Source organism: Corvus kubaryi, unplaced genomic scaffold (assembly GCF_017639235.1).
Source record: "Corvus kubaryi isolate FWS band 111438036 unplaced genomic scaffold, C.kubaryi_AGA036_p1.0 37387, whole genome shotgun sequence".
In the NCBI taxonomy this organism is placed as follows: Eukaryota; Metazoa; Chordata; class Aves; order Passeriformes; family Corvidae; genus Corvus; species Corvus kubaryi.
The window spans coordinates 2,925,554-2,942,989 of record NW_024581129.1 but is presented as its reverse complement, the minus strand read 5'-3'; the positions used below and the strand labels follow the sequence as shown (position 1 = coordinate 2,942,989).

General features: G+C 42.5%; 2 long non-coding RNA genes across 3 annotated transcripts in view; one reads left to right on the top strand and one right to left on the bottom strand.

Annotated features, from left to right (window-relative positions):
* LOC121668980 overlaps positions 1 to 17,436 on the top strand; it is a 150,472-nt gene that overhangs the window by 114,854 nt on the left and 18,182 nt on the right. The window contains exons 5-9 of the long non-coding RNA XR_006017583.1: positions 425 to 549; positions 1,112 to 1,150; positions 1,653 to 1,871; positions 15,722 to 16,304; positions 17,376 to 17,425. This is a non-coding gene — a long non-coding RNA (uncharacterized LOC121668980). The remainder of the gene's footprint in view (positions 1 to 424; positions 550 to 1,111; positions 1,151 to 1,652; positions 1,872 to 15,721; positions 16,305 to 17,375; positions 17,426 to 17,436) is intronic.
* LOC121668981 overlaps positions 10,042 to 17,436 on the bottom strand; it is a 38,151-nt gene continuing 30,756 nt past the window's right edge. Inside the window, exons 6-9 of one of the 2 annotated variants that reach the window (XR_006017585.1) lie at positions 15,704 to 15,854; positions 13,228 to 13,400; positions 12,737 to 12,856; positions 10,042 to 10,184 (exon numbers count right to left, since the gene is read on the bottom strand). This is a non-coding gene — a long non-coding RNA (uncharacterized LOC121668981). The remainder of the gene's footprint in view (positions 10,185 to 12,736; positions 12,857 to 13,227; positions 13,401 to 15,703; positions 15,855 to 17,436) is intronic. The other variant, XR_006017584.1, reaches the window with a different exon arrangement.

Sequence of the window (17,436 nt, the reverse complement as noted above, 5' to 3'; positions counted from 1 at the left end):
TGCAGCCTCCAGCTGGGGAGCTCAGTGTTCCTGTAAAGCCCAGGAATATGCTCACCTTCCTCACTTTTTTCCTTGCATAAATACATCCTGTATAACTTTAGGTTTGGGGTGTTTTTAATCACACATCCCAGGGTAAGAAGGCGCGTTTATTTTGTCCACCACAGTTATGACACGGTTTCTCTGTAGTCTTTACGTACATCTTCCTCTTTATACTTCTATTTGTCCTTATTATTGGGATAAATCCTTGAGATTAAATGAGATTAAGTCATTTTGAACGATCTTATTCTTATTAGTATTGAGATAAGTCCCTGTCATTAATAACACAGGTAATTATTGGTAATATTGCCACTTGCTGTTTATACACTGTTGTGTGTGCACAGTTCTTTCCAAACAGGTAAAAATTATTGCTCTTATTTTATTACAGTAAAATTCACACCTCTTTTCAGGAGGTTTGGCACCATCCAGAAATGCCATAGTTGACAGCAACCTGAGGAGAGGTGGGGTGAGGATGCCCTGGTGGCAACCTGAGCAGCAAAATGGGAAACAGAGGTAAGAACAGCCTGCAGCACACATAAAACAATGCTCTTTGTGTATTGTAGATGCATCTCTGCAGGGAGGCAGCTTCCAACCAGAGGAGCCCATACATATAACACTTATGTTCTTCACTGTCACAAACTATTTGAGCCATTATTAGGGTTCATTCAGTGCCCTGGGTTGTGCATGGAGGCAGCCAGGATAACCACAGCACTTGGTCCTGCAGTTACTGTGTCTGGTACGGAGTGCTTGTCTCGAGTGCCTGGGATTTTAAAATTTATTTATTTATTTATATTTCTACTCTATTTAAGCATTGTGGTATCTCTCTGATACCTCTATCGACCAAAGTGGCATTACTTTTGCAACAGAAAAACCCCCAGGTCTCATTTAACTTTGTCTGAAAAGTAAAATGGGTAAATCAAAAAAGTGTACAGAATAAAGGCCGTGAAGGCAAAGGCAGAGTGTTGAGGTTTAGTGGCAGGATGTGTCTGTCTGTTGAAGCTACTTTAACTATGCTTCAAAATTAAAAAGTAGAGAGCCTAAAAATAAATTACTAAAAGCCTTTTCTTATCCCTAGGCCACCTTCAGAGAGGCAGGAATTTTGCTCAGACTACAGGTAGGTGCTATGTTGCTGATCTGTACCAGGAGCTCCCTTGTTCTGAGTCCAAAACTGATCTCAGAAGCTCAGACCAGGCCAGGTTAAGCCTCCCCAAGTCCAGCATTTCTCTGATGAAGCTGAAGTCCCGGTGAGTGGCCACTTCCTGGGCAATGAGATGCTGAGCAGTGGGACCAGGTGCTGCCTCTCTGCCACATTGCCACACTTGTTCTGTCGGCTGCAGAAGGCAGCACTCCTGACACTGCTGCAGCACAGAGAATGCTCTCCCCTAATTACCAGGAGCAGTGCTTTAAGAAGTTACAGCTTCCTGGAATGATGTGAAAAACGAACCGTTTAGAGCACAAGTGAGTAATAGGCAATTGCAGGCTGGAGCATCTTTAATCACTTTCAATTTTAAGTACACTTTTGAAGAGCGTGACTCATTATTACCTGGCAGATCATGATGAAGTTCTACATTTCTGGTAGCCTAGCTTACAAATGAAAACAAGATTTTTGTCTACAGGGTGTGCTGGTTGGCAGTTTCTTCCCCCAGAATGACCAATGGCCAACATGTTGTCAGCCAAGGTGATATTTCTGCCTGAAACTTTGGAAGGGAAGAAGCCACACCACCTGTCTGGAGTGGAGGGGAGGGATGAACCATGCTCCAGCCACAGGCAGATGCCGTCATCCTGCCCTGCAGCTTCCTGGGAGGAATGTCTGGAGCAGCAGGACATGCACAACTGTGAGTACTGCACTCCAACTGGCCCAAAATACCTGAAGCCATGTTATTATCCCCCTTCTTACTGCGCGTCTGCAAATGCCCTAAATTCATTACCAGCATGTTGATGGAAAAGTGTTTTCCTTCTAATCAAAATATTGCTGAATATGTTTTCCCACTGTATGCTCAAGACATTTCTTGCCATCAAATGGAGTTATCTTCTCCCTGCTCTTGTGGCAGTAGCAGCCTGGAGGGGAAGGGCAGGCACTGGCAGGGCACAGGGATGGGCATCTCACCCCCCCATCCCACATGTCCAGGCATTACACACTGCAGTGACCTCTTGGGGAGCAAAGCGAGAGACAGCAGCCCAAGAATCAGGCAAATTGGATGTTTTTAAATAGGATTTATGCTTCTGGAGCAGAAAAGGACAGTGTTTAAAGGACTCCCTGCACCATCAGGAACCTGGCCACGTATATGATTGGCATTTGCACTGCTAATGAGACCATTTCTATTATAATGAGCTCATTACTATTTTTACTACTATTGTATTTTGCATGTTTCACAAATCATGCAGGGAGCTGTATTGTACTTCTACTTTCTCTTTCTACCTTGGAAACTCTCAGGGCAGTCCCAGTGGCTGCATAACACAGAAGAATTAATTAACCCCTGTGGAGAGACCAAGAGGGAGTGGCTGGTCATAGCAGGAGAAGGAGAGAAAGCAGGGGATGGAGTCATGGCTGGAAACTAATTCAGTGAGGAGTTCCCATGCTGCACTGAAACCCAGTGCCAAGATGTTTTTATGAATGCATCTCCCACTCAGGAATGTCTGTGCAAAATTAGCCTGCTCCTGAGGGAACACTTGGCATATAGATTATGCTCTTTGTCAACGTTTTCTTGCAAATATTGATTTGGATCAGATTTTGTTTCTCTGCTATTTTGCAGTATTTTGCTTTAATAAATTTTGGATATGCTAGAACAAAGACATTTTGGCTTTGTAGTAATGTTCAAGTTTCCAGTGTTGCTCAACTGGTCTGATTCACGTCCCTTGAGATGCTCCTTTCCTTTCTCAAGTTCCAAACATATGTTCAGTAGGACAGGCCCCAGAGACAGGTCTCGCTGGCTTCCAATGATTCTGTTGGCTTGGGTTGCTTTGGCTTCAGCTCCTTACCATCGGTAATTCCAGTTGGCTCCTCAGTAGCCACTGCCTCAGCTCTAACTCTCAGGGAATGGCCAACACCCTGGAAATCATCCCCTGCTATATTTCAGGCTACTTGGCTTCAACAGTGCACCACAAGATACAACTCAGAGACAGAGGATTAAAAGGGGCAACTCTGCCCCTTTGGAAGCTTCCAGAAACCTCTGGAAGTGAAAATGAATCTTCAATGCAAATCAGCTGCTGGAAAATCACATTGCCCTATCATATGGCTGCCACTGATAGGTGTAAGCACAGCAGGTCCTGATGGAGCAGAACAGACATCAGGATGCACAGATGTGGAGGGGGTTTAGCACTCTGAACTCATGCTGAAGGCTGTCTTTCCATTGATTCCACAAAGAGAGGACAAACCCGTGGGTTTGTGTCACGTTGGATGTCATTGACTGCAGCACCAGGATGGTTTAACCTCACCAGACAGGTGAGAGTTGTCCAGAGTGGGAATGGCCATCTGCCAGACTGCATTCCTCATCTACATATCATACCTTTGCCTTGGCCATCAGCAAGGAAGAAGGCTGTGCTTGGATTTTTCTGTTCACAGCGACTCCAGATCCAATTTTTTTCTTACCTGTAAAATTCAGATGTATTCTGAAGTCACATGTGAAGTCCAACAATTGCTTAAGAAAACTAATTTCCACCAAAGGACAAAAAAAATAGTAAATGTGTGAGTACATCTGCCTGTTGTTGGAGCTACCAAGCTGCATTTTGAATTTCGGGTCTGTTATTTTGTTAGTTTGACGTTGTAGCTCTCTGACAAGCTCCTTCTGTCTCACTCATCTCCTCTGTGTCCTCTGGCTGCTGAGACATCATCACTCTTTCAAGCCCAGGGTTAGGGCTGGCTTGCTTTTAATACTCAGTAGACTTTGGTGGCATCTGGCAGTAGTACTGCCAGCTGTTGCAGAGAAGATGAAGAAAGGACAGCATCAATGTTTTCTTAAAAAAAAAAAAAATAAACCCAAGCAACTGGGTGTGTTCAAAGACACTTTCTCACAAATTTATATTGAAGAAAAATTTGGATAAAAAACTTCTGTCTTTTCAGACGAACCTTTTCCTACCTTGCTTGAATAGCTCAACAAGAGCAGAGGAGAAAGAAATAATAAATATGTAGAAAATATGCTGCCTCTCCTTCAGGGATTCAGTAATTACTTAAGTGAACCTAAAGTCTGTTTTTCCCAGCATCTTAGAAATGTCTCTGTGTTGTTCTCTTGTGAGCTTTGTACTGCACTGATATTTTGTGTTTAATAACATGTGGAGTGAAATAGGAGAATTAACGAGAGTTTTGCTTCTGGCGAGATTATCTACAGAATCTGCCTTTGGCTCGATGTAACAAGTGTCTTTTCTGCAGGTGTCTGTGAGTGCCTTGCACTTTGTGACAAACTGCTCTGGGATTTGAGGTCCTGCTGCACAAACCAGCAGGATCAGCTGAGACTGGTCCCTTCCTTAGGAAATTGTACAAAGGGATAAGAAAGAGAGGGAAGCAAACCGGGACCCTTTAAACTGGTTCCATCCAACCAAATCCCAAGGGAGTTCCTCCAAAATTAATGCAAATCTTGATCTCTCCGTTTTCCCTTTCAGCTGCTCTCAGCTTCCACTTCTGTGGACAAGAAGAGCTAATCAGGGTTTTAACATCAATAAGTTAATTTACCTCAGTGTTGTTCATTAGACTCCTTCACTTTAAACTGGAATTGGAAAGGGATATGGGGCACTTGCCATACCGCTCAAAATCTGACCCTGAGTACAAATCTGCAATTGCACTTCAGACATTTGCTTTGGAAATCCCTCATCAAAGATTTTCCCCTGTTTTAACATTGGCATCTTTATCTGGAATAAGCTGAAGACAGTAAAAATGCCCCAATTTCAAATTCTTCAGATAACTCCCTCTCTTTGTTTTCACTTTGCTATTAAACACAGACAGAAGTAGAGTAGGGGCAAAGAAAGCAATCCAAGTTGGAAGGTTTGGCCTTTCAAGGAAGATTAAATTTTGTTTAGCTGCAAGCCTGCCAACTGTTCCACATTCAAAGGTCTGTGGGAATCACTGAGACTTTGGGGCTAGAAAGCTCAAATTCCCTTTACCAGGAAAAGAGATGGCATCATATGCAGATCCCTTGCATGAGAAGTTTGTTTCAGCCTTCATTTTCCTGGGACAGGCAAGGAAAGAATTTTGCATGTGGCCCTGAGAAAGCCCAGCAGGAACAGAGACTACAAAGACCAAGATTCTGCTCCCATCCAGGCAAGAAGAAAACTTCAGTTTTATGGGGAAAAAAAAAAATCTGATTTTCTCTCCTTATTGCCCTGGAATGGAGAATTTCCTACTCTTTTCACAGGTATTTTTTAATAGATAAACAACCCATCTTTCTCCTTCCTGCAATCCCATTGGTGAGCTTCATTTGGCCAAACAAGGAGTTCAAGGTGTACCATGGGGCTCAGAGGGAGGAAAAGTGCAAGAAATCCTTCCAGGAAATAGAAAGCAAGCAACAGGATTTCATCCAAGGGCTCCCTGAATCCAGAAAACAGATGGTGATTGAGTTCTGTAGCAGCTCATCTGAAGGACACAAAAATGAAATTTTTTCCAGGAAAGTCTTCATGCCAGCAGCATGGAACTTCAAGGTAGGATGCACCAATATATTTGACTGGCTATTTATTTACTTGTGACTCAATTCCAGACTCTTTCAAAAGTAATTAATGTGGAGTGCACATGAAACCGTACTTGTTTCTTGCCATGACAGCTTTTTGTCCTTCAGCTCCTTGGCCACAGGAATTCTGCAGTTTTCAACACATGTGGGTCTTAACTTCACATTTCAGTCCTTCATTACCCTTCCCCTGCCTTCTCAATCCACAAGAGTCAGCAAAGCCTTGTGGAATGTGACTAACATTTAAAACCTAGCTGGGTGTTTCACACGCTTCCTCCTCGCTGTGAGCAGGATTTCACTTCAATTAAGAATAGACCCCCTCCCACTGACTTGGTTCCACAACCTAATTCAAGTTTTAACCCTGTGGTGCTGGTGCTGTGTATTTCCTGGCCGATTTGGGGGTTTTCTGGTAATGTATTTCTTCAAAGAGAATAGATTTAATCTATAGATTCAAACTGGGATTACTGAAAAAGGTCACCCATGCACCCCCTCAGCCCTGCTCATCCTCACAGTCTCTCATTTAATTTCAACATCACTAAAGCCTGAATTTTAATATTATTTGTTATATTTAGGGCAGATGAACTACCCAGTCAGAATAAGAGATTAGAAATTCATTTTTTAAGGCATTATGCAAAAACATAGAAAAAATTTGACCTTGGCTCAAGCACTCTGAGACCACTTGTGTGTAATTTAAAAATCAGGACAAGAATCTCAAGAGAAGAAAATGAAATAATGCTAGCAAAGATCTTTGAGGTTTAATTTTTTTTTTTCCCCCCCCTGCATGAGAGATTCTGCACACAGAAACCTTGAGACAGTGGCTGGCTCCTTTGTGAATTCAGGTATTTGTACCAAACGAGATTACTCAGGAGCAGTAAGAATGACTCCAGCTGCTGTATGCTGCTAGAAACCTTTTGAATGGATAAGGACATAGTCAGTAATTACAAGGGAGGAAGACCACATGGCTTAAAGTGACCAGTTAGGAATCAATTCCTGCTGTGAAAATTTTTGTCCTTGTTTTACAGCATGTGTGGAGAAATGAAAAGCGTGCGTATAAAAATCAGCCTTGCTTCGTAAATAGAAAATAGGAAAGTTCATTCAAAAATGAATAATGTAGCCAGCATGGTATGAAATCCCACTGTTTTAAAATAATACCTAATTTAATTGCATCAATCTTTTAAAATAATTAAGAATGTGAGAATAATCAGTTTTCCTTTCATTGCAGACCTTTTTGTATGTGTTCTGAAAACATTTTTTATCTGGTTTGCTCCCACAGCTTCGGCTTTAAAGGTCGTTGTGTTTTATCAAGATATCATTTTGTGATGAGTTTTTATTATTCTCAGTGGCACTAACAGCATGCAGTGGCTGATCTTTCTTCAGAAACAGTAAAGGAAGTACGTGATTTATCCATATAACCTAAAAATAAAGGATATTCCTCTTGAATTTTAATTTAGCACTAATTAGCTGAGAGTTTTTGCATATGTATTTAGAACACAAGGAAAAGCTCTGGCCTTCTGTGTTGATTTTGTTAGTGAGTTTCAGGAAATTAAACAACTCAGCCTCAGAAAAAGAGGAAAGATGGATGCAATAAAAGCTGTAGCAACTGAAACTGTGATTTTTAGAATTCAGTGATAAGGAGAATGACACTGACACATCTCTGAGGAGTCCAGATTGCTCCTCAAGAGCTGCACACCTCAAAAGACAGCACAGAAAGCAAGTATAAAAATACTGAAACATTCTGGATTAGGGGAAGCAAATCACCCCTTGAGAAGAGGCAGGCAGCACTTCCTTGTGCTCTCACGGCTGCCCACGTGCTGTGGATGGAACTGGTGCTGCAGGCAGGGCACAATTTGCAGTATTTCAAAAGCACATTGGTGTCAGGTCTTCTGCGTGAGTAGTGACAGATCTCAGGTTTCTCAGCAGCGCTGTCAGCTGTGAAACTCAATTTTTTCCTGCTTTAAATGCACCTGCAGCAGCATTGTCCCTGCTTATGGCCAGTTTTTCTTATCCAATACCAAAAGAATTGGCTACAAGAAGGAGTGAGGCTGAAAAGAGAATCGAGAGGACAGTGTCTCAGGGCACATGCACTGCCTGTTTGCTGTCCTCCTGCCTTCAACAAGGCAAAGTCAGGAGTGAATGCTGTAGAGCACTGGAAAAGTTACCAAAGCACATCTGTGGAAACTGTGTTGTCATCACAGACCCCCTGTCAGGCCCAGGTTTTGAAGCAGGGATGGCAGGACTGGATAGAGACTGTGGAATTCTTGAGTCAGTTCTCAACGCCAGCAAGGGCCCTGTGATTCACAGGGAAAAAAATGCAGCCTGTCTCTATTCAGTTCGCCATGCATAAACCACATAAAACTCTCTGCAGTGACCTCCCACGATTTTGGTTTGTTTTGTTAAGGAAGATTTCCCCGTGCTTGAGCCCCTGTTATGGCTGCGGTAAGAAATAGTTTACTCCAGAGCAGTTCATAGACCTGGGTGCTTGTGTTTCTTTGTTCTTAAGATACTTTGAGCATTTTACTTTTGTTCAAAGGATGTTTCTTCTTTGAGATGAAGCCATTTGCTTTGTTTTAGAGCAATTTCATATCCTCTGTTTTCTCCCCATTTTTGTAGATGAAGCATAGGCTTGGATCAATACCCCCTCCTTGCTGCAGGGCAGCATAATAACTGAAAGATGGTTTTATAATTGTTATAAGGACACAGGGATTGTTTCGTTTATGCAAGGGAAATGTGTTGTTAAGTTGTGTGATGATATGAGTTGAGTGTGAGCTTTCTCTACTTGTGTCAAAATGTCAATATTCCAAAAGCATCTTACAGTCAGCAGTTTCAGAGGGCAGGTTGTTTGCAAAATAGCCTCACCACTGTAATCCAGTGACACATAAATCTGATGCTCCCTAACTTCCAGCACTGTCCTTTCCACATCCAGAGTTAAATGGATTCTACTCCAAGAGCTGAATCGTCACCTAAACTGCAGTGCTTGAAAGATTTGCTGTTACTGAGGAAATTGGTCTCCTACATATTTCTATTGAATAATTTCCCGAGGACCTATCTTCAGTGCATGCTAATACTATATATTGCAGTGTTGTAGCTTCTGGATAGTCTAATAGACATGTAATCTTATTTTAGCAGAAACCCACATGCTCATAGGCTTGTACAGAGCAGTAACTGGCTGTACAAATAGTCCCTCTGAAATCAACAGGAAACCTTGGCCAGGTATTGCTTCACATATTAAAGTATATTCACAGCTCACTAGCTCACACCAATGACTTCAGCAGAGTCACTTCTCAGCTTCTATTACAGCAAAGCTCAGGGCCTTTTCTGGTGGGCAAAGTATTTTTTATTTTGTGTAATAGGAAAATGTGAAAATTGCAGTTGAACACAGTAACTTTCCAATGCATTTCAGGCCTCCTTCGGCTATGTTCATGAAATCCTGGTTGCTCAAAGGATCTTATTCACAGTTACTTAATTCTAGAATTATTTTTACTTTCAGTGAACCCCATGGTACTTATGACAATACTCCTGCTCCTGCAAAGGCCAATTCTTGTGAATGATTTTGGATAGGAGGGAAAATACAGTAAATCATGTCTGTTACTTAATAGAACCATGGCAATTTCTTGGACTGTGCTATCCATTCCACTTCCCTGAGCAAACTGGAAACCAGCAGCAGACACCATTTCCCGTGCTTTCTCACCAGCTTCCTTTTGATCCTCCATAATTACTTTCTGCCTCTCTAAAATTTCTGTAAATTTATGGGTAGAGGGTGCACTTTGCTGCTGAACAAGGCCAAAATAGACACCTCAAAAAGACAGAACTGCAACCTTGTCACTGGCTTTCATTTGTGGTGGATGATGAGAAGAGGGGCAGTGACAAGTATTGGCCTTGGCAGGCGCAGTGAGGATCACCCTTCTCTCTGATGTTCCCCTCACACTCAGCACAGGAGCTGAGAACGTGAGAGGCTTTTCCTCAGCATCACTGTTGTGCTGTGCCACGCAGCTGCCATGTCCAAATGTTATCACAAGGACCCTTCCTGCCACCCCTGGACAATCCACTCCTATCACAAAGGCTTTTCAGCACAGATCTGCCAACAATCCCAGGCCGGGCCTGTCCCTGCCCTGTGACAAGCGAGGGCACACATCCCCTATTGCCTGGCTGTGATGCCCCAGGATCACCTTGGCCTATCAAGGAGAGCTTATCACTCTGATAAGCGAGGCCAGGGACCTGTCTAGCAGCCTATTTGTAGATGCACTGCGTGGACTCAAACCCAAGTGTGTGCTCAGCTCTCGCCCAGATAAAATAGCCTGTGATGAATGCCACAGTAAGAGCAGCGAAGAGAAGCACTGTGAAGAGGGTTTGGAGGACCTGATCAAATAGCTCTGGAGAGCACTTGAAGCAGCCTGTCAGGAAAACGTGGCCGTGCATGCGTTCCAGAGCGTGTTCCGAGGGCTCACTGGCCTGTCTGCTGCTCCTTGGAGCAAACTGTTCTCTCCCACGACGAGGGCTCTGCAGGAGAAAAAAATGCCAGAGCAGGTCAGGTGCCAAAATCAACCCCCGCTGCCTTTGTTCACTTTGCCAGATACAGCTAAATAATGAACTGCATTCATTTAGTACCAGCCTCTCTCACCTCCTGTCGAGTTGATGTAATAGATGTACTACAGATAAAACAGGTGCAAATAGTGCTTCATTGTGAGTCAATGGCACGGAGAACTTGAAACAACACACTAACAATGAAGGCAATTTTAGCTCTGTACAGATTCAAACTCACCAGAGGAAGCTGGGTATAAATTTCCTTTAGCTTGCATTGCTATGTGTACTTTACCCTTGTTATTAGGTAAAACCCATGCTTGTTTTAACTGTCCCTCTCTAATTTATTGTGATTTAGATCATTTGCCAAAGCCCCAGAGTCTATCTTATGGAAAGATCTATTAGACTCTTTCTCATTCAGGAAAAGCAGGACACGGTTGGATTTTGGGGTTTTAGCAGTCCCAGTAGGTTGGCATGACGTTAATTCTCACCCCCCAGCATGTACAATATCACCAAGCATCCACAGACGTCAGCAAAGGAGTTTCACCATCTACTGCATAGCAAAGGATGCTGTGGTATTTTCTGCCACCATATGTGAGACAGAGAGACACAAAGAAATATTTCAAGGAAGATATAAAGAAGTGAGAAAGCTTAGGACACAACCTGACTAAATAGTGGCACTGTGGTCTTGCCTAAAGCCTAAACAGAAAGCCTTTTTGGCTGAATGCTGGCTCATGGAGGCTTGGTGTTGGATATAAATGTATTTTCTCATATTACTTGATTTCTATTCTAAGAATTAGGATTTTATGTTATTTTCAGATAAACAGAACTACATCAAAGATACCTGACTATCATCATTCATTTTCTTCTAAGGGAAACAACAAGGTTTTGTCTATCCCTTAGGGACAAAAAGAAGCTGTGTTATTGAATGCCTCACCACATCAGTTTCCTGGTTTGTTTGATGGGATGACTATGATTTACAGGATTTCTTTACGAGACTCAATTAAATATAGAATTTATAATATTCATGCAGTTTCTGTGCCAAATATACATAGTGCTGATACAGCAGGGATCTCAAAATATCAACCACCTGCTTGGAAGGAACAGAATTATGAATACATCTCCTTAAACAATAATTCATCATACTCAGAAGCCTAAAGTTAAGCTGTTCTAGAGCCAACACAGCTGCTTTATCAACTTATTTGGGGGATCCTGCTGACTTACAGTGCTGGGCATCATGCTTGCATCTCGTAGCTAAGATTAAATCCAAGAATGGCTGTGGCATGAAGGATCCCAGTTTCCAGAGGGGAATCATGAGTGGTGGGTGACATGTGCACGCTTCTCGTGCAGTGTGCCAGGAAGGGAACTGTTCACAGTTAATGTATTCACCACGTCTGTGGGAAACCAGGAGAATGTTTGCACACCTCACTGAGGACTGTAGGGAAATATCCCCTCTCCTTGAGGATCCTCACCCTTCACCCCCTCTAAAAGATGGTGGTGGGGTGGAATTTTTTCCTGACTGAGGTCAGCTGAGGTACCAACACAACAGAGCCAAACAGACACCTTTTTCCCTAGGGAAAGCTGCTCTACCCACAGTAATGAAATTAATTTTAATCCTCATGACTTCGTGAGAAGACTTTGATCTCACATAATTCAGCTTTATGGGGCTTTTTTCCCAGACAGGCTAGGGCTACAGAAGTGAGACAGATTGAAAGCCCTCACAGCTGAGCTTGGAGGACTTACAGACAGTCCAGGGAGATATATGTGTGTAGCAAAAACGAATCACAGGACCTGAGTGGGGTTCTGGAGGATAAAAAACAGCACCACAGCGTGATAGAGGCTTTGAGTCCATTTTCACTGTGCAGAGGCAGAATCCTGCTGTGCCCATTCCAGACAGGTGTTAGTCTAATTGGTCTCTTCTAACTTAGATTTTACAGCTTCCCTTAGCAGCCAGGTTCACTGTTTAAATATCCTTCATTAGGAAGCTTTTTCCAAACCTCTAATTTAAAATTTTGCTCTATGTGGAGCCAGGAACCTTTTTGCCCCTTTGGTGACCAAGGCAGCATTTCAGAAGCACCTTCTTTGCAGACTTGTTGAGAATTAGAAGACCATTATCACGTCTTTTTATTTCAAAGCTCTACAAATTCACCATTTTCAGTGTCATCCTTGCGAAAAGGAACTTTTTTTTTAAATTCTTTGTAATGCCTGTTGCTCTCCTGGAACCAGGGGTGCTTTAGCCCTTTCTGTCCCTTTCTCACTGACTGAATGTATTTCTGGATGGCCACTTCTGGGAAGGGGGCATCACAAACTCTCTTAGTAACTGGGACATCATTCTGCCTAATGAATGTTGCTAAAATGTTCAGACATGCTGGGATAAAAGCCTCCTGAGGGAATTTTAAACAGAGTACAAAAAATTGCAAATACAGTCTGTTGAGAAACACCACTTTTACCAGTAGTTTCCATACTTCAACACAGCTGCTCATAGCAAAAAAAGGAAAACAGCCCAAAATGCACAATCCTGCTCATTTTACCTCAAGCAGGTTTGCATTATTACTCTGTCTCCAGGTCTTCCTTTTGGGAGCGTGTTCCTGACCAAGAGGTTTTCCAGCCAAGTGATGGATATGTAATCCAGCTCTGAAAGACACAGACACCTTTGAGGGGATGATTACTGCCTGGCCTTTGAAAATCACTCCAGACCAAATAGATCAGGCCTGTTTATATTAAAGAAAACCTGTGCCACTGTAAAGACAGCAACCACCCTCTTATTTATCTCTAGGAAATAACCTTTAGGGGTTTAACAAGTAAGGAAAAGGAATAGTTGTTTCAACCAGACTGTTACTGCCTGAAGGATCCAAATAGACCGAGGGTTGTTTTCAGGAACAAAATGCAAAACAAACTCGGGATGGGATGAGAACACAGCAAGAAAACTTCAGATTTATTTGAGATTACAAGGAGATTTGCCTATCTCATCCAAAACTCTCTTCTAATTAGCATTTTCATCTCATCTACTGTCTCATTTTACCTTTTGCTCCCAAATAGTGCTGGAGGCTTGGTCCTAGGACAGCTCTCTGACATCCACAATGTGTGCCTTCCCCATTTGACTGAAGATCCATTTCAGTGATGCAGAAAATTAATTAGGGCATTTTATTTCCTTCATAAGTAGACCTATACACTAAGGCTGGAAATCTATTAACTCTGTGAACAAATAAACACAAAATTAGGTTCCTTTTCCATGATTTCTGAAGCTGATAGCAATAACAGCTATGAAGGAATCTCAACACAGAATCTGCTGTTTTAACCATACTAGAAAACATTCTCTGTACCAATTAGAGAGATTACTTTGCTCCCAGTGATGCAGAGAACTGAACAATCAGGCAAATATACTAACCAGATGTCACTTTATCAGACAAGAGGAAGGAGTATTCTGTGGCAAATGGAAGACAGTCTGTGGGATGCCCATTGGCTCATGCAAAAATTTGTTTTTATTCCCATAATCGCTTTTTCTGTGGTCTTTCCCCAGCCTTTGCTCATGAGCAGCATGAATAGATGAAAGGGCTCCCATTTGTGTATTTGTGGCTCAGCTGGGCCAGTGGCCACGTGCCCTGAGGAGGTGATGGCTGTGTACAGGTGATGCCTCACCTCACCTGCTCTGCAGGTGCACCACAGTGAAGCATTAAAATGTCAGGAGGCAAAAATGTGGATTCATGTCTTCAGCTCCAGTCATTCCAAACCTCTACGGGGCTTGTCAGGGCAAAACTGACAAACCACTGCAGATACAGAAAGAAATGAAGCCACAAAAGGGATTCACAATAACAGCAACCAGGCATCAGCCCTGTGCTCAGATGTTTTTGTTCAACAAGCCTTTGGAAACATTAGTCATGTTCAGGTTTTCAGAAGTGATATATTTCACTGGATTAAAACCTTTGTGATATTAGGACTCCATGAGTGAAAAATGTTCTTTCTACCCATATCTAATAAATATATGTTTGAGGCTCAAGTTAGTTTAATGCGAATTCATGCTCAACTGTGCATGTGATGTTTGGATATAAACAACATTTTCACATTGCACGATATTACCCTATTGCTCTTGTGTCTTTTCTCAGACTAACCTATGTATCTTTCAGGTATTTTCTTCTTGGGGCTGATTTGATAACTTCAAATGCGTGCACTAAAATTCACTGTCTTTAAATTGGGCTAAAGGCATCAAAGTTAATTATATATAGTCCAGTTAAATTATTTTGACTGAGCTAACCTGCTGTAAAGTGGCATCTTTTATTGCAAAATAGGCCAAAAGATTTTCCACTCTGTATTGTTGGTGAGGTTAGAACAACCAAGCAGGCTCCAGACCCAGCACCTGCTCACCTGGAAATCCTCTGTGTTGTCTCAGCAAGCAATTCAAGGTAGAGCACAAAAGAAAAGTCATCCTACTCAGGAATGGAACATAAAGCCCCTTTCTGCTCAACTCCAAACATGTGCTGAATGCTCCCCAATCATTTTAGCTGGTTTTTTGTCCTTGGCTTCTTCAAGACAAGAGAATGAATCTCAGCGCATTTGAATCGCAGCAGCTGCGATGGCGAGTGATGAGCATTTATTCCAGCAGGAAGTCCTGCCCAGAATCTTTCCTAACTGCAAGATCCCTCTTACTGCTAAGCAGGATATTCCATGCCACATTATGCTAATGTAGTGGCATGTTTCCAGCAAGTACAATTTGTCCACAGCACCACAGTGGCAGCGATGACCACGATCCCCTAACTCAGCCACCCATTGCACCTAATAATTGTTAACTGCATTTTGAAATCATCCATAGGTGCTCCTCCTTAGTGGCCACAGAACTAACAGATCTGTTAGACTCCAGGAATAAGAACTGCATTCTTAAAAAGGTAAATTAGTTGTCTGGGGACAGCTTAATCTATCTGCTCATTGCAGTGTGAATATTGTCCTGAATCATAAAGTGCTTTTAATTAAGAAAAGGTTAGGTCGAGCAACTATGTCTTTATATTCTTTTTGTTAAAAATCTAAAAAAAACTCCCAATCTCAAAACAAACAAACAAAAACCATTGCCATATTAAGGCAGTGGAGGATTAAGCAAAGCAGTATTATTAAAAACTAAGTACAGGTTTTATTAAGGGGCGGAAGCCCTCTGTCCAACAGGAAGGTTCTTGGCCTCCAAATCACCTTGCATTTCCACCGCCCATTTCCACGCTCCCCAGCCAGTCCACACCGCAGCTCTCAGCTCCCCTGCCTACTAACAGATCCTCTCCTTGATTTGTGCAAAGGCAGATTAGGCAGAGAGGTAAGAGTTGAGAGAAAAAATGCTTCTCTGCAGCAAACGCAGCCTGCAGACCCCGCTTCCCCCAGCACTGGGTGGCAATTATTTCTGTGTAATAGGCAGTCACCCCCTGACCCTCCCCTTCAGCATGCAATGCTTCCCCTGTCAAGAGCTAATCCCTTTGTTAGCTACTCAGCTGCACATTCATTTAGGAGGGCTAATGACTTACACTGTTCCTTCTCTGCAGGATTTCGATGGACATGTAATTAGAGGTGAATGGAGTCTTCAGACGTACAGCAACCACGAAAGCCAGCGGCAAAGTCAAAGTGTTTGTCTAATTCTGCAGTCGGCTCTTTCAGTGAACGAAACCATGTGGTCAGCTGCACAAAGAGGAGAAGAAAGTAGAAAAGGAGAAGCAAAAAAAAAAAAAAAAAAACAAAACACCAACAAAAAAAACCAAAATCAGCCTTTAAATAAAAAAAAAGTGGGTTGCCTGGCACTTACAAAGCTCCCAGATGAAAAGGAACGTGTTTCAATATATTTTTGGTCAGGGTGCCAGAGAGCACGTTGGAAGATAAATGCCAGCAAAGAATCTGTCCTTCTCATACAGAGGGAAGAAATAGCTAAAGGTGGAAAGCTTTGTTTTGAAGTGCTTGAGATGCTTAATCATTAGCAGAATACATGTGAGAGCTGGAAAGCTACAGAAAAATACATGAAGGTGAACTGAAGAAATGTGTGCCACAACACTGGCGTAAAGATTTGAGTATTTTTTTACGTAAGTCATCCACATCTGCCACACCTCAGGAAACATCCTGCAGCTCTTACACCAGGTGAGTTTGGCCTTTTGAAGTCCTAGGGGGGTTTTTTGCACATGTATTAATGTCAGTGGACAAAGTACAAAAGTGTAACAGGGAGCCATTATCTTGGTAGATTTTAGATGAAATAAAACCTCTCAACTCTGATTTCTGGACAAACTACAGAGAAGGTCCCGTTTTGCTGCAAGCCCTCACTTCCTCTCCACCACACAGGGGTTTGTGGATGATCCCAGCAAGAAGGGCTGGCTGCCAGCTGGCCATTTATGTCACTTTTGGCAGCATGGCACATCATCACGAGGCCTGGTGGTGCTGGCTGAAGGCACAGCAAAGCAGGGAGGTGCTGCAATGGGCTTGAGGCTCCCCCCCAGCACAGACACACAGATTCCAGCTACCAGGTGATACCTGCCCTCTGCCTCCCTGCATGGTGCTTCCTGCTAATTTCTCACACCTCATGTGGCTGCAGATTGTTTTCTGCTTCCCATAATTTTTGGCAGGGTTTGGGGTTTTTTCTTTTATATTATAATTTTTTTATAAACTCCTCCTGTGTTTTTGGTCCCTCATCACTGGTTTCTGGGCACACTGCTTGGCCACCCTTTTATTGAGGCTGCACAATGTCCCTGCCGTTGACCATTTGTCCATTTTGGAGCAGGGAATCTCCATTCTCCATATAGATTACACAAAGTGCATCCTTGGATGAAATAGTGCTTGTATTAAATAACACCCATTCCTATTTTCTCAGTTACACAATAAACAGTCAAAGTGATCTTTTTATGAATTAAAGTAAGACACCTTCACTAGTGCTCTGAATTCAGAAGCATAATTTCATTAAAAATGAAAAAACTGAGTAATAATTAATAATTGTTTTAATTCAGTCTGGGCTTATGAGCTAATATCTCTCACAGAGTTGTCTAATACAATTATAAACATAATTTCATGCTTAATGAAATATAAATGATGCGATTGAATGGTGCACTCCAAAGATATCTCCCTATCAATCAACTGTCCTCCCAACACTTTCATCTTTCCCGTGTGCTTCAGGTAGTGATTTGATTTGAAATGTGGCTCTTGTTTTGATTTGATTTGCAGACAGCAAGCAGCAGATATTCCATCCTGTCCCTGAGGACGTCAGTCTGATGGTAAGGTGTCA